The sequence below is a fragment of the Coenobita brevimanus genome, chromosome 19 (genome assembly GCF_032717465.1).
Source record: "Coenobita brevimanus isolate Jiangsu-jjx chromosome 19, ASM3271746v2, whole genome shotgun sequence".
Lineage (NCBI taxonomy): Eukaryota > Metazoa > Arthropoda > Malacostraca > Decapoda > Coenobitidae > Coenobita > Coenobita brevimanus.
This window is the reverse complement of record NC_136972.1, coordinates 3,699,625-3,723,581: the sequence shown is the minus strand read 5'-3', so window position 1 is coordinate 3,723,581 and position 23,957 is coordinate 3,699,625.

The window sequence follows — 23,957 nt, the reverse complement described above, 5'->3', positions numbered from 1 at the left end:
ACAACCATATTACTTTTACCCCAGTCAGAGATACGAGCCAAGTCAGACATTAGGTGTGCCATAGCCTCATCCCTTGTTTGTTGAAGTATCTGTTGAGATGGGCGTTGCGGGAACCGAATGGAAAGGTGAAGGGTGGAGTCATCAGCGTATGAGTGGATAGGGTTAGATGTACAGCTTCGAAGATCATTGATGAATAAAAGGAAGAGAGTTGGTGATAGGACAGAGCCCTGAGCAACACCACTGTTGATAGATCTATGAGAAGAACGATGGCCGTCTACAACAGCGGCTATAGAACGACCAGAAAGGAAGCTAGCAATGAAGGCACAGATAGAAGGATAGAAACCGTAGGAGGGCAATTTGGAAATTAAAGATTTATGCCAGACTCGATAGAAAGCCTTTGAGATGTCAATTGCAATGGCAAAGCTTTCGCTAAAGTCCCGAAAGGAGGATGGCCAGGAGTCTGAAAGGTAGGTGAGAAGATCGCCAGTGGAGCGTCCCTGACGGAACCCATACTGACGATCGGAAGGTTGTGATAGGAAAGATGCCTTAAAATTTTTCTATTGAGAATTGACTCGAAAACTTTTGAGATACTGGACGTTAAAGCAATTGGACGATAGTTGGAGGGTTGGGAGTGGTCACCCTTCTTTGGGACTGGCTGAATGAGAGCAAACTTCCAGCAAGAAGGAAAGGTACAAGTTGACAGACAAAGGCGAAAGAGTTTGCCTAGGCAGGGTGTAGGCACAGAAGCACAGTTCTTGAGAACAACAGGAGGGACCCCATCATGCCCATCTGCCTTGTTAGTACTCAGGTAAGTGATGGCAGAAAATACATCAACTGAAGAAATTTTAATGTCAGCCATGAGTAAGTCAGAGGGGGGAAGTGATGGAGGAACAGCACCGGAATCGTCTAAGGTGGAATTGGAGGAGAAAGTCAGTGCGAAGAGATCTGCTTTATCAGTAGAAGAAATAGCTACAGAACCATCAGAGAAGAAAAGAGGAGGGAAGGATGATGACGTAAAGTTCTTAGAAAGATTTTTGGCAAGGTGCCAGAAGGAGCGGGAAGAATTCGAGTTGGAGAGTTGAGAGCATTTAGTATGGATGAAATTATTTTTAGTAGAGCAAAGAACAGACTTAGCACGATTCCGGGCAGAAACGTAAAGATGATGTGATTCAGGGGTGGGTTGGCTCTGGTACCTTTTGTAGGCCCTGTCCTTGTTGCGGACAGCATTAGAACAAGCGTGATTAAACCAAGGCTTTCTTGCGTTAGTCAAAGGATATGAGAAAAGAATGTGTGCTTCCATGCCCGAGAGAATAACCTCCGTAATGCGCAAGGCACACTCAGATGGCTCCCGGCCATGGAAGCAATAATCATTCCAGGGAAAATCAAAGAATTACTGCCTGAGGGCCTCCCAGTCCGTGGCTCCAAAATGCCACAGACGACGTTTCCCTGGAGGGTCCACAGGCCATACCGGAGTGATAGGACAGGTTAAGGTAATAAGGTTGTGATCGGAGGAGCCCAATGGAGAGAAAAGATTAACAGAGTAAGCAGAAGGATTAGCTGTGAGGAAGAGGTCAAGTATGTTGGAGCTCTCTCCAAGGCGGTCAGGGATATGAGTAGGGTGCTGTACAAGCTGCTCTAGGTCATTAAGGATAGAAAAGATGTAGACTTGTTCACCAGGTGGATCCGTGAAAGGAGAGGGGAGCCAAAGGTGGTGGTGAACATTGAAATCTCCTGGAATGGAGATTTCAGAGAAAGGAGAAATGGATAAAATGTGTTCCATCGTAGAAGTAAGATAGTCGAAGAATTTTTGATAGTCAGTAGAATTAGGGGATAAGTAAACAGCACATATATATTTAGTCAGAGAATGACAGGAAAGCCGAAGCCAGAGTGTAGAGAATTCAGAAGAATCAAGTTCAGGAACACGAGAGCAAGATAAGTCGTTGCGTATATATACACAACAGCCACCTTTGGCTTTGAAATGAGTATAGAGGAAGTAGGAGGATACAGAAAAGGGTTTGTTGTCAGTTGCCTCAGACAGCTGAGTATCAGTTAGAAAAAGAAGGTGAGGTTTAGAGGAGGAGAGGTGGTGCTCAACAGAGCGAAAGTTAGAGGAAAGGCCGCGAATGTTGCAGAAATGAAGAAGAAGAGAGTCAGACAGTGGTTCTAGACACCTCGAGTCGTCATTGGGAGAGGGGCGGATGGTGGGGGCATTTATGGTCCCCCCCCTGGGGACTCCGAGGCTTGGTGATGAGATGCCATTTTAGTTGAATTTTGAATAGGAAGTGTAGTGTGTACTGTGCATGTAGTTTGGTGTAGATAATTAGAGAACTTTGTACTGGAGAGCATGCTGGCCCACTCTCTGTGTAACTGAGACACTGAAAAAGTTCAGCAAAGGGGGATGGTCTGGAACTAGTCCTGAGGGCTGATGAAACGGAAGCTCCAGCACTCCTTGTCATCAGCTTTCCATCCACCTCGGGAGTACTGCCCTGCTCGACTGGTGCTACGGTTTACTCCTTCTGCTTTCTTATAGTTAAATTTTGGAATGTGGAGGGTCTGAAACGATGTCGCGTGTATAAGAAAGACAGATGGGTAAATGATCACTTCCCAAGGAGTCGTCATAAGGATCCCATGAGAAATCTTGATGTATACCAGGGGAGGCCAGAGATAAGTCAATGGCCTAAAAGTTACCAGTACGATCATCTACATGAGTCGCTCTACCATCGTTCAGAAGACAGAGGTTGGACTGTAGTATTAGTTCGGCTACTTGCTCCCCATGCTCATCGATCCTCAAGCTACCCCATTGATAATGATAGGCATCAAAATTGACCAACACTAACTTATTACCAGGAAGATGTTCAAATAGTGAATTTAAAGCATCACTAGCAATGGGGCCATGTGGTGGACAGTACAGAGAGCAAATAGACAGATACGTGTTATTAAATTTTACTCTACACGCTACAGCTTCCAGAGCAGAATTTAGAATCACTTCCGTTTGTGGGTGTGATTTGTGCGTGTATATGGCAACTCTGTGACCTTCATATCTTCTTTGTGAGTGGTAGTGTTTGAACTGTGGAGGATCAGGGTGATCCTCCAGGTGCATCTCCTGTAAACAAATAACGTCTGGCCTGTGTATAGAAAGCAAGATTGCTATACTGTGTAATATGTTCCCAATACCTCTACAATTCCACTGTAGCATAGTGAATGCGGCGGTTTAAGATTTATGAGGGGGTGCCAGTGTGTTTAATTTTTTTATGCCCCCTGCGACCAGGTGAGTGGCTACCGGGGTACCTTTCCCGGTGCTTGCTGACAGAAACCTCCATATTTTCGTCAATAACTGGGCTCCCAGATTCCACTGAGGAACAGCTATTCTTTCTCTCCCTCGCTGGACCAGGAGCAGGAAGGACATGAGGACGTGGCTTCAAAAGAGTGGTGAAGTTATGCATTACAGTCTTATCAGACTTCGGTTTTGGCTTGACTGACTGAGAAGCAGCAGCAGCCTGTGAGTAAGAAGAAGCTTTAGGGAGGTCAGTTAGAGAGTTGGATCGTACAAGAGGCTGAGAGGTGGAGGTGGAGGTAGAGTGAGTGGCCTGATTAACAAGCACGAGATCAGTCTGTGTCTCCACAGTGCACATCACAGGGCAGGACATCACCGCCAAAGCATAGGACCTATTCAGTGTGGGAGTTGCATGCAACTCCTTCACCTTTTTCCTTGCTTCGTAGAAAGAGATGCCCTCAGTCGCCTTCACCTTACAGACTTCTTTCTCCTCCTTCCTCTTGGGACAGTCCCTAGAGGAAGTGAAGTGAGCACAATTGCAGTGAAAGCAGCTGACAATCTCTGATGTGCAATGTTCTGCATCATGACCTTGCGTTACACAGTTGCCACAGACTGATTGGGAAGCCCAACAAGACTTTTCATGATGTCCATATAACTGACATCATAAACAACGAAGTGGGTTAGGGATGTATGTCTTTACGTTAACAATTTCATACCCCACTTTGATATGGGTTGGGAGAGTTACTTTGTTGAAAGTCAATATAACTGTGGCCGTTTTCGTCCTCCTGCCCTCGGAAAATCTCGTAATGAAACGAGCGTCAATTACATCTTCATGAGCAAGTTCACATATGATGTCGTCCTCTTCCATGACTATGAGGTCCTGCAAGTGATGACACCCTTGCAAGAATTCATGGAATGAAGGATCATCGACTCAACATCATAACAATGGAATTCGCTCAACTTCATCAAATCCTTAACCTGGGACGAGTTTGCAGTCTTTACTAGAAGATCTCTGCTAGCAAGTTTTTTCACCTGTTTTACCTCTCCTGCACATCCATCAATCACTTTCTTGATAATGAAGGGATTGAGGCTGGACAGGGGAGTAGAACCAACCGCGTGCAACAAAACAAAATTGGTAATTTTTACGTCAATGTCTAGTGGAGGGCTTGTCCGGGGCCGTTCAGTCTGGGGGAGGTCCGTCTGTAAATCAGTCGAGGTTAGGTCAGGACTATCTCCCCCCCTGAAGGGGGGGTAGGCAGCAGGGGCGTCCGCCATAGTAACCCCTGTGTAGAGGAAGTGGGAAGAAAGAGAAGAACTAGCAAGGGACAAAGCACCCAGGGAAGACACACCTAGTCTGAAATTCCCCTCTCAAACCACTCTCGAGAAGACACGCCTGTGTATAACTCACACCCCAGAGCAATCAGTGGGGGGTACACTCCAGAGGTGAGCCAGCAAAGGCAATCTCAGTAAGTAGACATAGACACCTACAATATCTGTTAAGGACAGGGAGGAATATTAGGACTACCTAACCTAACTTTTATTATGTTATGTACAAAACTAATGCCGGTGAGGCAGCCCTGAAAGCTAGAGGAGAGCCAGAAAAACACGTCCGTACTCCCCACGACCATGCATCAAAGTCCACCGTATGGTTGTGTGGGGGTTCATTGCTTTGTAAGATAGCACTACGAGTGGTCGTGTGTTTTGGCTGTGGATTCGTTGTTTCAGTGATCTGTTTGAAGCCTGAGTTGAGTGTTTCATTTGTTTCTTTTAGTTTACCTCCCACAGCTCCAACCCGCCACAAGCAGGCAGTCTCTCTCTAGTACATGGAGTGTTGACAGTTCTTGATACTACTAGTAAGTTGTGAAGTGTATTTATGCTTTGTAGTGTAGACTCTATCTCCATGTTTGAGTTAGTGATAGTCTTGATAGTCTGTATATCACATCTACAATTACTTTAAAAAGTATTAGAGCTGCCCAGTGAAAGTAATGTTCATAATTGTGAAGACTGATTTGTGATTCTCTTAGGCAGTTTATGAGCCACCGTGCTCTGTGTTAGTCTCACTTCCCCAAGAGCTCCTTGTCCTGGCTGCTGGCCAAGTAGTAGGTCTTCGATGTGTATACCAGGTCTTCACCAGCAGTGACAGAGGGTGCCGTGTTCCTAGTTCAGTCGTGGTCTGTAAGCCTCTGTGAGGGACCATACACAGCATACGCCTGTAGTCTGGTGCTACCATTCATATACTGTACTGGAGTTCACCTGTAGCCATGAGGGAGACACCAGGTTTTCTCCGGCAGTGATATAGGGTGTCGTGTTCCTAGTTCAGCCGTGGTCTGTGAGCTGTTGTGTGGGACCGTACATGGCATATTCCTGTAGTATGGTGCTCTGGCGTCTGCCTCTACCTTGCATATACTCCACACTGTATTGTTGGCTAACCACACCTGGCACTTCATGGTTTCAAGCTGCCTGAATACTACTGCTGATGCCTCACAGGACTTCTCTACTCGTGAATGAATGGTGACCTTCTTTTAACGTCACCCTGCATTCTTCTCCGTGGGTTTTACGTTGTATCCTGTACTACAAGTCTCCATTCAAGCTTATGGCTCAATCATGCCCCCATAATACAGTTATTTTGTGAAAGTGGTCGGTATGGTAGGAGTGTGAATGTTGTTTGAGCCATGTATGTTATTTGTAGGTTATGCCATGTGTATATTATATTGTTATATACTTATATCACTAGTATTTATATCGCTAATCTCTATTTAGAATGAAAGAAGGAGTATAAATTATCTGAGAGTATACTGATTACTATTAACACATAATCATTTTCCCTGAAATCACTGAACCTACTTGAGATATCTGGCGTGATTTCACTTGCACTCTCCAACAGTCAGGGATACAGGTAGGATGCTGTACAAGCTGCTCTAGGTCATAAAAGATTAAATAGATGCAGGCTTGTTCACCAGGTGGATCAGTGTAAGGATAGGAGAGCCAAAGGTGGTGGTGAATATTGAAATATCCTAGAATCGAGATTTCAGAGAAAGGAAAAATGGATATGATGTCTTCCATTGTAAAAGTAAGATAGTCGAAGAATTTGTCATAGTCAGTAGAATCAGGGGATAAGTAAACAACGCAGATATATTTAGTCAAAGAATGACAGGAAAACCGAAGCCAGAGAGTCGAGAATTCAGAGTAATCAAATTCAGGAACACGAGAGCAAGATAAGTTGTTGTGTACATATACACAACAGCCACATTTGGCTTTTAAATGAATATAGAGAAAGTAGGAGGATACAGAGAAGGGTTTGCTATCAGTTGCCTTAGACAACTGAGTCCAAGTCAGGAAGAGAGGGTGAGGTTTAGAGGAGGAGAGGTGGTGCTCAACAGAAAGTTAGAGAAAAGGCTGTGAATGTTACAGAAATGAAGTAGTGAGTCAGACAGTGGTTCCAGGCATCCCGCTGGGTCATCGCCGGGATAGGGGCAGATGGTGTGGGCATTTGTATTCACCTCCTCCCTGGGGACCACGAGGCTTGATTATGAGATGCTATTTTGGTTGAATTTTGAATAAGAAGTATAGTGTGTAATGTGCATAATTATAGTATGGTGTTGACAGTTAGAGATACTTGTATTGTAGAGTATGTTGGGCTACTGTCTGTGTTACTGAAACGTGGAAAAAGTTCAGCAAAGGGGGATGGTCAGGAACTAATCCCAAGGGATGATGAAACTGGAACTCCAGCTCTCCCTGTCATCAGCTTTCCATCCACCTTGAGAGTACCACTCCGTTCGACTGGTACTACAGACAAGCATGTATTTTGAGCACCAAATTGCTCCAAAAGTGCACCAAACAACATCTTGCTATTACACAGAAATTTCTCAGGTTTCTGGGTGATGTCTCGGCCAAGGGGATTTCCTAATAAACGACCCCCGGAAGACGCCTCATGGGTGGGGATGGAAGTCTCGCTGACCGTCAGTATACAACTTTATTATGTATTATGTGCATGTTTGTCTGAAAAACGCATTTTCGAGAATATTGCTAGTAAATCGACATGGCTAACTAAGCGAAAATCGGTCGGGGCTGAAGGCCCAGCCCACCGGGAGGGTCTAGCCAATCAGACCTGCGAATCGGGTATAAGCGAATTATTTATATATATATTTATCTATCTATATATATATATATATATATATATATATATATATACTGTATACATATATATTAATATATGTCTCCACCAGACGGCCTAAGCCAATTGGTAGAGATACATCGGCTGTATCGTCCCTGCATCGGTAGGGATAGGCCGGTTCTGCAGTGGAACTCAACGGCTGAGGATGATGATATATATATATATATATATATATATATATATATATATATATATATATATATACACGAGGAGTAGACTGTAGCACCAGTTGAGCAGGGCAGTACTCCCGAGGTGGATGGAAAGCTGATGACAGGGAGTGCTGGAGCTCCCGTTTCATCAGCCCTCAGGACTAGTTCTTGACCATCCCCCTTTGCTGAACTTTTTCAGTGTCTCAGTTACACAGAGAGTAGGCCAGCATGCTCTCCAGTACAAATTTCTCTAACTATCTACACCAAACTACATGCACAGTACACACTACACTTCCTTTTCCAAAAGTCAAAAATTATGGCGTCTCATCACCAAGCCTCAGAGTCCCCAGGAGGGGGGAACCATAAATGCCCCCACCTTCCGCCCCTCTCCCGGTGACGACTCAAGGTGCCCGGAACCACTGTCTGACTCTCTTCTACTCAGCTGTCTGAGGCAACTGACAGCAAACCCTTTTCTGTATCCTCCTATTTTCTCTCTACTCATTTCAAAGCCAAAAGTGGCTGTTGTGTATGTATACGCAACGACTTATCTTGCTCTCGTGTTCCTGAACTTGATTCTTCTGAATTCTCTACACTCTGGCTTCGGCTTTCCTGTCATTCTCTGACTAAATATACCTGTGCTGTTTACTTACCCCTAATTCTACTGACTATCAAAAATTCTTCAACCATTTTACTTCTATGATGTAACACATTCTATCCATTTCTCCTTTCTCTGAAATCTCCATTCTAGGAGATTTCAATGTTCACCACCACCTTTGGCTCTCCTCTCCTTTCACGGATCCATCTGGTGAACAAGCCTACATCTTTTCTATCCTTAATGACCTAGAGCAGCTTGTACAGCACCCTACCCGTATCCCTGACCGCCTTGGAGAGAGCTCCAACATACTTGACCTCTTCCTCACAACTAATCCTCCTGCTTACTCTATTAATCTTTTCTCTCCGTTGGGCTCCTTCGATCACAACCTTATTACCTTAACCTGTCCTATCACTCCGGTACGGCCTGTGGACCCTCTAGGGAAACGTCGTCTGTGGCATTTTGGAGCCGCGGACTGGGAGGCCCTCAGGCAATACTACTTTGATTTTCCCTGGAATGCTTATTGCTTCCATGGCCGGGAGCCATCTGAGTGTGCTTTGCGCATTACGGAGGTTATTCTCTCGGGCATGGAAGCATACATTCCTTTCTCATATCCTTTGACTAACACAAGAAAGCCTTGGTTTAATCACGCTTGTTCTAATGCTGTCTGCAACAAGGACAGGGCCTACAAAAGGTACCAGAGCCAACCCACCCCTGAATCACATCATCTTTACGTTTCTGCCCGGAACCGTGCTAAGTCTGTTCTTCGCTCTACTAAAAATAATTTCATCCATACTAAATGCTCTCAACTCTCCAACTCGAATTCTTCCCTTTCCTTCTGACACCTTGCCAAAAATCTTTCTAACAAATTTACGTCATCATCCTTCCCTCCTCTTTTCTACTCTGATGGCTCTGTAGCTATTTCTTCTACTGATAAAGCAGATCTCTTCGCACAGACTTTCTCCTCCAATTCCACCTTAGACGATTCCGGTGCTGTTCCTCCATCACTTCCCCCCTCTGACTTACTCATGGCTAACATTAAAATTTCTTCAGGTGATGTATTTTCTGCCATCACTGGCCTCAGTACTAACAAGGCATTTGGGCCTGATGGGGTCCCTCCTGTTGTTCTCAAGAACTGTGCTTCTGTGCTTACACCCTGCCTAGGTAAACTCATTTGCCTTTTTCTTTCAACATGTACCTTTCGTTCTTGTTGGAAGTTTGCTCTCATTCAGCCAGTTCCAAAGAAGGGTGACCAATCCCAACCCTCCAACTATCGTCCAATTGCTTTAACGTCCTGTATTTCAAAAGCTTTCGAGTCAATTCTCAGTAGAAAAACTTTAAGACATCTTTCCTATCATAACCTTCTTTTCGATCGTCAGTACGGGTTCCGTCAGGGACGCTCCACTGGCGATCTTCTCACCTACCTTTCAGACTCCTGGTCATCCTCCTTTCGGGACTTTGGCGAAAGCTTTGCCATTGCACTTGACATCTCAAAGGCTTTCGATTGAGTCTGGCATAAATCTTTAATTTCCAAACTACCCTCCTACGGTTTCTATCCTTCTATCTGTGCCTTCATTGCTAGCTTCCTTTCTGGTCGTTCTATAGCCGCTGTTGTAGACGGCCATCGTTCTTCTCCTAGATCTATCAACAGTGGTGTTCCTCAGGGCTCTGTCCTATCACCAACTCTCTTCCTTTTATTCATCAATGATCTTCTAAGCTGTACATCTAACCCTATCCACTCATACGCTGATGACTCCACCCTTCATCTTTCCATTCGGTTCCCGCAACGCCCATCTCAACAGTTACTTCAATAAACAAGGGATGAGGCTATGGCACACCTAATGTCTGACTTGGCTCTTATCTCTGACTGGGATAAAAATAATATGTTTGTTTTTAATGCATCTAAGACTCAGTTCTTACACCTATCACCCCAACAAAATCTTGCACAGGTATACCCACTAATGTTTAATAATATTCAGCTTAACCCTGCATCATCCTTGAGCATGCTTGGGGTTTCATTTACTCGAGACTTATCTTGGAAAGATTGTATTACATCTCTTGTAAAATCTGCTTCCAAGAGATTGGGTGTGCTAAGGCGACTCCGCTCTTTCTTTACCCCTGCACAATTGTTGACTCTATACAGGGGTTTTATCCGCCCCTGTGTGGAGTACAACTCTCATGTGTGGGGAGGCTCCCCACATACAGCTCTTCTCAATAGGGTGGAGTCAAAGGCTTTTCGTCTCATTAACTCTCCTTCTCTTACTGACTCCCTTCAACCTCTGTCTCTTCGCTGCACTGTTGCATCTTTATCTCTTTTCTATCGCTACTTTAATGGTCACTGCTCCTCTGAACTGTCTGCTTGTATTCCTCCACCTCTACGATGGGTGCGTAGCACCCGTCTGGCAGCAAACTCTCATCCCTTTTCTGTCCAACGCTCTAATGCAAGAGTTAACCGTTACTCCCAGTCTTTCCTTTATGCAACAGGTCAGCTCTGGAACTGTCTCCCTCTGTCTGTATTTCCTGCTGCCTACGATCTGCAGTCTTTCAAACGCAGTGTGTCCTGGCATCTCAAAATGATCGGATCTTGAATTTGGCTGTCTATTGTATTTTGTTTTTCTCTTGGAGGGAACTGTTACTGCGGGCTCATGGCCTTTGGTTCCTTCTTTCTCGCATATATATATATATATATATATATATATATATATATATATATATATATATATATATATGTGTGTGTGTGTGTGTGTGGCCACTAGCGCACTAACACGATTTCACACACACACACACACACACACACACACACACACACACACACACACATTTCATTCTCCCTGTGCACAAAGATATCCCCCTCTCCCTCGCTCCCAACACGTCTCCTCCTCTTCAGAAAAAAAAAAAAAAAAAAAAAAAGGCGAAGAGTGGGTGAGTTGGCCGCCTTGCCTTCTTGATTAGGTAACTTGCTGGGCCGCCCTGGGAAGAGTTCTGATTAACCACTTGACTATGAGGGATTTTTTTTAAATTCTTTGTGCCACCAACATAGAAAAAAAAATCATCTCAAATCCTCAACCACACCATACCAGCACCATTTCCTCACTTCCCTCACCACCAGTACAACCGCACCACATCATTCCTACCACCACCAAATCAACACTATCATTATCATTATCATCACAATCATCATCATCATCTCCCCACCACAACCATGCCATACCACCATTCCTCGCCACTCTAATCACCACCACCACCATTGCTCTAGCCGCCACGCGACATCGCTTCCTCATCCAGAAATATTCACTGTAATTCCTCAGACAGTTTCCTCAAAGTAGGTTTATTGGCCACCTTCGAGTTTAAGCTACAAGCAGGGTTAAAATATCGACAATGATAATTTTCGTAGTCTATCTATCTATCTATCTATAGCCCGATGCCCTAATCCCGCAAAAGGTGGCCGCAGACAAAACGCCTCCAAGTCGCTCTGTCACCCACCATTTGACTACCCTCCCCCCAACTCACCCCCTCTCCCTCATATACCTCTCAACTCCATCCCTCCATCTCATCCTCGGTCTACCTCTCCCTCTCCCTCCCTCCACCTCACCTACATACACCCTCTTAGTCAGTCTTTCATTCTCCATTCTCTTCACATGTCCAAACCACCTCAGTGTATTTCTCCTAATCTTCTCAACCACATCCACATCCACCCCACAGCGTTCCTTCACTTCTTCATTCGTCAACCTGTCCCTCCACGTCACTCCACATGCTCCTCTCAAGTAACTCATTTCCACTGCTCTCACTCTTGACTTGTTCCCCTCTTGCAAGGTCCATGCCTCCCTTCCATACGTCAGGGTAGGGATCACAATACCATCATGCAGTGACTTCTTAACTTCCATACTCACCTCCCTATTTCTCATCACTGCTTTCAGTGTACCAATAACCTTCCTTCCCTGCTGTACCCTTTCACGCACTTCATCCCCCAAAGTTCCATCCTTACTCATCACACTACCCAAGTACTTGAATGCACTCACATTCTCCATATCCTCACCATCCAACCTCACTGCACACTCTGTGACTTCATTCCTCTCAAACACCATAACTTTGCTTTTGTTTACATTAATTTTCAGATTCCTCCTCCTACACACTGTCCCAAATTCATTCACCAAACCTTGCAACTCCCATTCATCTTCACTCAACAGTACTGTATCATCAGCAAACAGCAACATTGGAAGCTTCCAAATCTCGCCCTCATTCATTAGAGTCACCCCCACATCCACTGCCCTACCCTGCACCTCCTTTACAACTTCATCCATGTATATATTAAACAGCCATGGAGACATCACACAACCCTGTTTCAGTCCCACATTGAGATCAAATAACTCACTCAGCTCACCATCCACTCACACCGTAACCTAGCTCCCTCGTACATACTCTTCAGAGCACTGAACAATTTCCTCTCCACTCCATATATTCTTAATACCTTCCAGATACCTTGCCTGTCTATTCTGTCATAAGCTTTCTCCAAGTCCATGAAGGCAGCATACACTTTCCTTCCCTTCTCTAGATACTTCTCCACTAAACATCTTAGAACAAATATCTGATCTACACACTCTTTTCCCTTCCTAAATCCCCCTTGTTCTTCTCCAACTAGCTCCTCTGTCATATGCCTAACCCTATCAATGAGTATTCTACCATATATTTTACCAGTCACACTAAGTAGGCAAATACCCCTATGGTTACCACATACTTCTCTCTCTTCTTTTCCTTTGTATAAATGAACAATTATACCTGATTTCCAGTCCTCTGGAACCCTTCCCTCTTCCCAAGCCAATCTACACAACTTCCATATCCACTCCACAACAATCTCACCCCCATACCTACCCACACACTCCATCACCACACACTCCATCAATTCCTGGGGCCTTTCCCAACTTAATATTCTTCATCGCTTCCACAACTTCCGCCCTACTGATCTCTTCCTTCCTCCTCTCATCTCTTCTTCTCCCAGCCATTCCCCAACCGCTTATACTTGCACTGCTCTCACTCTCCACATTCAACAAATCTTCAAAGTGCTCCTTCCATCTCCTCAGTTTCTCTCTCTTCTCCACCAACAATCTATTATTCCTATCTTTCACTCCCCTACTATTTCCCCTTTCACACTGCCTTACTTTCTTTACCTCCTTCCAAAACAATTTCTTACTCTCCCTCCATTTCACACTCAGATTCCTCCCAAACTATTCATCCACTTTCTTTTTACTCTCCTTCACCAGTCTCTTAATCTCCCTTCTCCTGCTCACATATACCTCTCTCTTCTCTCTCTCATCTTCTCCCCTACCTCTACTCGCTAACCATTCACTATATGCCTTCTTCTTTTGTTCCACAGCTCGTTTCACCTCATCATTCCACCATGCTGTCCCTTGCACACCCTTGCATCTCCTCCTCACTCCACAAACCGCCTCACATGCTGCGCCTATCTCTTCCGTGAATATCTTACATACGTTTTCCACCCGTTCCATCTGCCCTAGCTCATACCTTCCCAATCTTTCTTCCACTATGCTCTTATACTCTGTCATTTTCTCACTATCTTGCAATTTCTCCATTCTTCTCACAGGAGTTGCTTTCTCCTGTCTTCCCCTTCGTCTCCTCAACCACTTTCTTTGCAGCTCTACTTTGGCCATCACTAAGTGATGGTCCGAGACTCCATTCCCCCACCCTCTCCACACTCTTGCATCCAACACTTGTCTTCTCATTCGCTCATCCACACACACGTAGTCTATCATTGCCTTTCGTTCAACAAGTTCACCATCCATCCTCCTCATTACTCTCCATGTATACCGGTGGATCATCTTATGCCGAAAGTAGGCGTTGGCTATTGCCAACCCCTTACAAGCACAGATCACCACCAAATCACTTCCATTCCCATCTACATCAGCTGGCACACCCCACTGACCAACCACTCCATCCACTCGTACATTCCCAACTTTGCCATTCATGTCTCCAATCAACAGCACTCTCTCGCTCCTCTCAAACTTGTCCATACACGCTTCTACACTTGCCCAAAACTCATCTTTCACTCTTGCCACTCGATCCTCTGTCGGGGCATACACACATACAATCGCCCACGCTTGTATACCTACTTTCATCCTCACCCATACAATCCTTGCACCCACTGGTCCATACTCTCTTATATTCTCCTTCCAGTTCTTGCTATCATCAGACATACTCCATCTCTTGCCCTCTCATTTTCATTGACTCCCGCACATATACCTAAACCATATTCCCATTCTCTCACCCTTTCACCTTCCATTTAGTTTCAGTCAATCCACATATATCCACTTTTGCATCCTCAAGCACCTGAACAATGTCTCTCTCTTTCACTTCATCATTCACTCCTCTCACATTCCACGTTCCCACCCTAAGAATGTCTTTCGTCCGTTCCTTAGTCGTCAACGTATGGTCCGTCGGGGTCCGAGGTGCTTTGTTCGCTTTTTTAGTTAGTTCTTTTTACGGGGTGGAGCACTAACCCACCACCAACCTATTTAGTCGCCTCGTATGACAAGCAGGGATACTGGGGGAGTATTCTTGAAACCCCCCTACCCCCAGGGGGGTAGTACTGGTACATATCACGTTCAAAACAGAATAATATCGTGTGATAATACCAGTGCCGTTGCATCAAGCACTGGCTGGAGAATGTTACTCTTATGCTTCTATTTTACCGTAGGCTAAATAAAGGGGTATGATATTGAAGACTGTCCATGTTTTTACAGTGTTTCGGAATTACATATTTAGGGCAAAATAGAAACATAACATTATTCAGCATGTACTTGATAGTACGTCAAAGGTACATTCACACGATATTAAATTATATTAAACGTATTTTTTTTTTTTTTCTGATAATACGTGTATTACTCGTAAAAGTGTCAATCTTTTCAACTATTTTGTAAATCAAAACTCGCAACTGACCAATCATCGGCCGGAACGAAACCTGTACCTGGCTCTGACTGTAACCTCAAGTTCCTTTATTCTTGCCACCGCCTATGATTTTTTTACTCTATTCAGTGATTAGTTTATATATATTTTATTTTACAAAGAGGACTCTTATTTCACTTGCCACCACCAGATGATTTTATTCAACTGAGAGTGAGTCACAGACCCCTGAAAGTATCAAGGTGTGTGCAGAAAATCTGCCCTACCAATACGATGGTTGCGGTACACTATGTTGATTCGTGTCTTTTAGGACCAAAGGTAGTAGCTAGAAAGGAATGGAGAGAATGGGATGGGACGATGGTGGGAATCCGTCTGCACATGGACGAGCATACCCTGAGAATATCGGCGTTGTGGGTCTATTGTTATAGTTCGTTCACCTTTGCTTAGCCAAGATCTTCGTATTTTTTAAGCTTACACCGTATACCTTATTGACAGAGAAGACAGTCCTATGACTGCACATCCTCTCCATAGCACATCTTCCTGACTAACATCATACGAGTATACTGGTGTTAATTTGTTGCTGCAGCTCAGTATTCATGAACCAGAGATACCCATTTTTGTTCAGGTTAAAGTAAAAGGAGTATAATCGAGGAAGTAACTGTCTTATATTCATTGTCACATTCAAAACGTGCAGGGTGGAGAGAGAGAAGAGGGTAGTATGCTCAAGGATAGTGGCATGAGTATACCCTGCGAATATGGGCGTTGTTACTTTTGGCAGGTGCAATCCCCAGGAAGTGACAGAGACCTTTTCAGTGGTGTAATGCCACCAAGGGAAGCAGGCTGGTCATCTACCTTTACATGTGCTGGATTACAGTAGCCTAGCCTCGGGCCCCTACACCTGAAAGAAGGTAGAATGGAATTGGCTGTTACTGTTTTTTCTGCCTCTCTATCTGTCTGTTTACCGATCCATCTGTCTATCTATCTAGGTATTTATCTACCTGTCCTTCTATCTATCACCCACCCCTGTAGTGCCTCATAAGGATCGTTGAGCCTGGGGCAAGGCTACTTAAACTCAATATTTAAGATGAAGCTTACCATTCGCGTCCGCTGAGTTGCCTTATATGAGCAATATTCCCCAGCCTCTCCTTGGAAGCAGACCCATATTGGACACATGTGTCAATAGCGCCTTAGCTCACAGCACCACCAGGTCAGAAATGGGTGGTGTGGGTGCAGAGGAGTGGATGGGATGGACGGGGATGATGGCAGTCGATGGGATGCTGAGGAAAGTGTATGCTGTGAGAATGTGTTGGGTTCCCCGCCACCCCCCTTCCCTCTCTCTCTCTCTCTCTCTCTCTCTCTCTCTCTCTCAAGTGCGGTTGTAGACGAGATCACACACACACACACACACACACACACACACACACACACACACACACACACACACACACACACACACACACACCTCGTTTTTCCATCACGGTCACAACTTAGTGAAACTCCTGACCACACAAAGTTCCGGTGATAACTCTGTGTGTGTGTGTGTGTGTGTGTGTGTGTGTGTGTGTGTGTGTGTGTGTGTGTGTGTGTGTGTGTGTGTGTATGTTGGGGTGAAGACAAAAAGGCCTTACTAAGCAGGTAGTAATAAGACTGCCGGTAGTTGTGATATATATGATCATCCAGATTATTGGCTCCCCAGTTTTGTGTGTTGCTGAGACGGCTAAATCTACCTTGAGAAGTGCAGATATTTTGGCCACTTTCTAAAATTACTAATCAACCCTTCTACCTATGAACGAAAAAAATGGACACTTTAAAGCATGAAAAGGTTTCGGACGTAGAAAATGATGCTGGCCAGACCCCTCTGGCCCTGAGTAAACCGTCCCCACTAGACAGCAGAACTGAACTGCGGAATATGTGGACCGTATTGTGCAGGTTAAATATTCATCCGCTTCTTAATGTATCATTGGTGTAGGGGTCGGGGACTAGGCTACTGAGCCCAGATATACAGAGTGTCCAGTCTCCCCGCCGGGGACGATGTTATGTGTGCAGTAAACCACAGCCACTTCCAATGTAAACTCTTCTGTGCTACGGCTGGCTGAATCGCCCAATCCTGCTAAACAACCGGGAGTCCATTTAATTATATGGTTACTGCCCAGAACATTTCATATGTTATAGTAAACCATTTGACTTGTAACTCAGCCTACAATCACCTGTTAACAGCACTGCATCAAGTGAGCAGATGATGAGTACTCTCAGCTTGGCCTAGAATTTGGTCGTTTTGCAGTTTCGTTCACATAGACTGATGGCAAAGAGACATAATCCTATGGCTTTATCTCATTTCTATAGCAATTCATAGTGAATGGAAATTTCAGCCCAAGTCAGAATAAAATGAGTATAAAGAGATTAACCACGAAAAGCAAATGCCCTGTATCAGTAACTTCAACAGTTACAAAACCCATTCTGGCCTGTGACTCTGGCCGAAGTGGTGAGAGAAGTGAGTTTGGGTGCTGTGTGTGTGTGTGTGTGTGTGTGTGTGTCCTTACTATGTAACTTGAAGAGCGAGAAGGACGCCTATGCTAAACTTTGGCCCGAGAGAGAGAGAGAGAGAGAGAGAGAGAGAGAGAGAGAGAGAAGCCCGCTGCCACAACTCTCCCCTCGGCACCCACAAAAGCTATTTGATCCCCACACACACGCCTTGGCTCACAGAGTTTGTGGACAGCACATATGGCGAGAGTTTTGGCAGAGCAGCTTGTTATCCATGACTCAACTATATGCATTTTGTGCTTGATAATGCTCACTCTGAAACAAGCCGACATGTACACCCTGCTTGAAAAGGTTGAGATAACGTGATTTGAGAAGTTTTTCTCTCTCTCTCTCTCTCTCTCTCTCTCTCTCTCTCTCTCTCTCTCTCTCTCTCTCTCTCTCTCTCTCTTTTCAGGCTTTGACGTCATTATCATCATCATCATCATCATTCCTTTTTCCCACTCACAATAGTGATGAGGTAGGATCCAGAGTAAAGGGAGGTATGCTAAAGTGGTAGATATTAATTTCAAGCCAAGTCAGATGGGCCATACAATCATTTATTTATCGTATTCCAGGAAACCCGACTCAACCTCGCTAATTATGTATACACTTAGTTTTTTTTTTCTTTTTTGTGTGGGTAGAGGGACGATTTTTATTTATAAACGTCCTTCACGTACACCTGGAAAATAGATAGTCATTCTTTCAACCATTTAGTTTACTTTCACATGACTGTGTCTTCTCGAGTATTTTCCTCAGCATATGCCAGATTTTTTTTTATCCAGCTAGGAGTTAATGATACGAGAGTGATTGTGTTAATGATGTCAATATGGATGCTCTCACGGCTGGGAAATGTGTAGCTTTGTATTCCTGCCACACCAACCATAAACGAGCTTATGCAGCTAAGAGTGAATCATAGGAGCATTAAAATGGTGAAACAATGCCAAGCCCTTGTTAGCTGCTCTTCGTCTATGCATCATCTAACCAACTTGACTTCCAGTGAGTTCCTTGTGGTCGTATGTCAGCTTCCATACCATGCATTCTTTCACTCACTAATCTGCCATATACATCGACCCATCCATACCTCTCATTCTCACATACTAGTCCATGGGCCAGGATCTGAGAAGTTTCCCAACCCCCCTTCTTTATATCTGCCACCAATTTTCTCAGTTACTTTGATGTCCAGGCTTGAAGAAAGGCATTGTTAGTCAAGCGATTTCTGGTTGCTAGTACCCGTAAATAGAGATTAAAGATGGCTGCTGCCGGACGAGGGGAAAACTGAATACTGCGCCATTTTTCAACCAGCAAAACTAAAACCAAGAGTACTTACGTATTCCAACTGTTCTTTTGACAAATTGATTGGAATTGTTATGTTAGGGCTTCAAGGTATTTTAATGTGTTAAAAACCTAGAACCTATGCCAAAATGGGTTAAATTGATGGACAGAGTTAAAAACTTTTGGTAGCACTACAGTATTTATTGACCATCATTATCTTCAAGTTCATGAAAATGCTCATCTTCATGGCTGAGAACTGGTGGTTCAAGCTCTTGGTCTTCTATATCATCCCCAAAGTTCGGGTGGTTATTGACAAGAATTGACACCAAGTCCTGTGGCATCATTTCTAGATCCGTCCACTGGAAATCTAGTCCGTCTGCTCCCTGAACCCAGCCATGTAGACTTGAGTCTGATAGGTGATGGTGTGGCTCCAGCGACCTCCTCCAGATTGAAGCTTGGTAGTTGCAGCACCTCATGTGAAGCAAAAGACTTGAGTGGCACGGAGGTAATAGGCTGATATCCACACCTACATCAGTGCTCAGAACACCCTTCTTTGCTGTGAACCGCTGAATGATTTTTTGGTATCGGCAGTTGTTGATGGTTGGACGGCATTTCTTGGTTGGTCTAAATCCATACATTGAGCAAGCAGACTCCTCCAAGACTACAGTCACATCATCTGGCACCTCCTCCAGCTCCCCGAGTTTTTTAAAAGCATTTATATAATGGTCATTTCTCTGCATGATTTTGAGTTGATGAGTCTTCCCTTTCCTCATAAAGGCACTGGTAGTATCACATCCAGTGAACGCATGTAGAACCAGTAGCTCTTTGCTGACATCGTCACCTACATCTGCCCGGATCTGGCCGATATCGATGATCCTATGATGGTCACCAGATCCCGTGTCCATGTATATTGGTGCACTAAACCTGTCAACGAAGGCAAGCAGCAGAAGAAACACATCTGTGTCTGGTGACCTGATGATAACTGATGCGTTCTGCTGTGCCGCATCCTTGACATGCAGCAGCAATCGAGTGTCGGCCTCCTCCTGAAATAAATCACGTGCAAATGAAACCAAGGAACTGAACAGCATTATCAAGAATAATCTTCGGTTTCCATTGGAATCTTACCTTGACGGATTTCATAATGCTCAAGTAGAAGTCGCTGCAGTGCCTCAAGCAAAGTCTTGAGCACATAGCGACAACAGTTGTAGTGTTTGTCACTCAGTACCTTGCTGATGGAGCCACTGGCACATAAGCCAGACTGGATGATCTGTTCGACACCACTTCCTTCCATGGACTTCCAGACAGCACCCCGGTAGGCACAGATGGTGTGAAAGGCACCAAGTCTGATAACAGTTTGGGGAATTTCTCGGGATATTGCCATCTAAGAGCGTAGGCTTTCTTAGCTGCTGCCAGATCAAAACAGACAATGGTCCAAGACTGGCCTACTGCATTATTCATAGTTTGTGCTTGAATAAGACATTCCTGCACCGTGATGTTTTCTGTGATAGGGGCTGTTATAGGAGGAAAATATTCAAGTGTGGTGAGAGAAGCAATATTTCGTTTCCCGGTGCACGACATCCAGCCTTTCCACCCTGGAACAAGCTGGGGTAAATCTTCATGAGGCTGAAAAGAAATCTTCGTCGTCAGAATCCACATAAGGTCTGAACCGTGAACTTTGGTCACCACTTACATGTCTTCCTTATTCTCTAGTCATATCAAACTTGGGAGAGGCCTGCTTCTTCCTCATATAGCATAGGGGAAGTTCACTTGCCATATACTTAACAGACCTCATTTTGGGAGCAGTTGATCCTGTTGGCTTTTCAGCAGGCCGTTGTTTATCATCATCATCATTGTTGATAATGCCACTGATGACTTTCTCTTGAAAACTAAGACTGTGGGTGGTGTGAGTTGTTCATTTCCCAGATGGTGTCTCTTCCTGGAGGTCGAAGTTGTCGAACAAGAAATGAATGAGAGAAGTCATTGTTGTGTCGAAGTTTGAGGTAAGGGACCAGGGTGATCCTCGACCTGGACGTCAGTGCTTCAAGGACCCTTGAGTATGACACACTATGACCAAATCGATTAAGCAAGGTGATGATCCCTGCTTTGCCAGTAACATGCCACAGGGTTATGGCCAAAAGTATGTGCTTGGAGGTAACCCATCGTACTTTCGTGACAGCATACATAATATCATGACACAATGACTCAGTGAGGTGTCCTTTGGTTTTTCCAGTAATTAAACAGTCAATGAAATGCTGTAGCAGTGCTGGAGGGGGAGTGACATCTCTGATCATTTTGCCTGGAGTAGGAGGCCAAGGCAGCTCATCTGAAGAGTTGAAGGAAGACATAATTACTCGACGAAGAACAAGGGCTGCTTCCTTCAGCAGTCTAGAGTCAGAGGCAGCAGCTTCAAAGGCAGCCTCCACAGCTTGACCAGGTGGAACATTAGATGAATACACGTGCTCACTGCGATAGTTGGGTCTCCAAAATTGAATTTTTGGACCAAAGTGCTTCGCCAATGTGTTTTCAGCTTATCTGTTTTGTATTTAGTGTTATAAAACTCTCGGTGATTTTCCGATATATACAGGAGGTACTTCTCTTTCAGCATGGTTATCCTTTCAACGTTGCTCCCACGAGTAATTGAGTCCTCGACATATTTACATATATATCCAAAAGCATTCTCATGAGCCATGTGCATGGCCTTGTCAATCTCTGACGCTGATTTAGAAGCAGGACCTTCTGGAGGGATGAAATAGTGGTAACAGGAAAGATGATACCTCGCTTCCCCTGCCACAAGGTCAACATCTCTATGCCATAATTTTAGTATCGCAGATAGCCTCAGCTCTTAACGGCTTTTAGACTCAAATCGTTTAAGGTCTTCATATTTTCCACCACTCTTTTTTACTTTCCGCAAAATATACATTCGCACTGAGGTAACAAGTCATGATGATCACTAGTTGAATGACTGCGCTTCCTCTTTTCCTTTGAACATTTAGCCGCTAGCTCAGAATCAGAACAATCTTTATCAGCTTTAGGTTTTAGGAGTCTACCTGTGTGGGTAAACATTTGATAGCACTTACTGTGATATCCATGATGTTCTGACAAATCAGTGGGAAGATTACGATAGATGTTATGCTGTCTTTCATAGCCTGTAGAGCCACAAGCTTCCCTGACTTTAGCTGCGTTCTGTATGACAGACAGACTTTTTTGGGTTAAAGGTGAACATTTATCATCTCGTTCCACAGTATCATAGTGAAATATGCATTCAATATTTAAACAACCTTTGCAACGTCTCTTTTTTCAGATAAATTGGCTTTTCATCCCCCATACTGCAATCTGAAATGGAAAAAAGTATCGTGATATGGCAGTTTTTTTCTATGGGTTTTGACATGTTCAAAGATTTGTAGTATAACAAGACAGAATGTATAGGTAAAGACTATTTGAGGAAGAATTTTATTGATGATGCTTCGTGCAACTCTGTCAATAAAGACTTCTGTAATTTTACCAATAACTTGAATTATCTTGAAGCCCCAACATAACGATTCCAAGCAATTTGTCACCCAAAAAACAGTTGGAATACATAAGTAACTCTTGGTTTCAATTTTGCTGGTTGAAAAATGGCGCAGTATTCAGTTTTCCCCCCGTCCGTCAGCAGCCATCTTTAATCTCTATTTACGGGTACTAGCAACCAGAAATCGCTTGTCTAACATGCTTTTCTTCAAGCTTGGACATCAAAGTAACTGAAAAAATGGTGGCAGGTATAAAGAAAGGGGGGTTGGGGTTTTTTCGTAGCCCAGGGTCAATATCCTATCCATCCACCCTTCCAAACTTCCCATTTTCACACACTCATTTACCATATCCATCTACCTCTTTTGTTCGTAAAATATTGGTTCCAAGTCTCTCTCTCTCTCTCTCTCTCTCTCTCTCTCTCTCTCTCTCTCTCTCTCTCTCTCTCTCTCTCTCATATACATACATAAATACATACACACACACACACACACACACACAAGGCACGGAGGAGACCAGACGCACGCCGACATCGCTCCAAACACGGCCAACTTGGCCAGAGGCATTTACCTAAATTTGTATCTTTATATGAGTCAAGCTCTGTACCAGGTTAGACCAAATGGTGTTCTAATATATATAAAAAAAAAAAAAGTTTTAAAGCAAGACTTGTTCAAACAGAAAAGAAAACAAATTAGAGTAAGAATACTCACAGTCAGCTGATCGTTGTTTAGTCTACAATCTGCCCCAGGGAATGTAAGTACCATATGTGCTTTAGTACTGCAACCTGAACACATGCTTTAGTAAAGCAAATTTGGAAAAGAAAAGGGATAAAGGAAGAAAGCAGGACGATGATTTCTACCAAGAACTGGTAGAAATGGAGACTCATAACAAACTGATTGAGCGAGTACACAAGTTTGAGACTGCTTTTCAAAATGAGATTGACGAAATTAAGAAACAGATGCACTTGCAAAAGGAAGAAATAGAAAAATTAGGAAAGGAAGTCAACAATAAAGACATAACCATAGGAGAGCTAACAGTTGAAGTGGGTACACTTAGAAGGAAAATTTGTGAAATGGCAAGTACAGTAGTCAACCACGAGAGTATTATGGAAGAGTTCAAAAGTGATACAGAGACAATTAGGCAAGTAAGCAGTCTGATAGATCAGAGCAGTGATATTGAGAAGATAACACAGGTGAATGAAGCTGTGCAAAGCTACAAAAATGATGTGGAAACCACATATGCTGAAATGGTGAAAGTAAAGAAAGACTTAGAAACAAGGGTGGAAGAAAAAAGCATTAAAAATGAAGTGAAAAGACTAATCCAAAACAATCCTAAGTTAGTCAGAGATTCAGTAGATATTAACAAATCTATAGTAATCACTGGTATAGAAGAGGAAGAAGTAAAAAACAAGATCTAAAGAGGCAATAAGGAGATGGCAAATGTGATGGGCATATTGAAAGAAGTATCAGAGGAAATCTGTAGTAAAGACATAGAGGAACACAAAAGGTTAGGGAAATACGGGAGAAGTAAGTCAAGACCCCTAAAGGTAACCTTCCA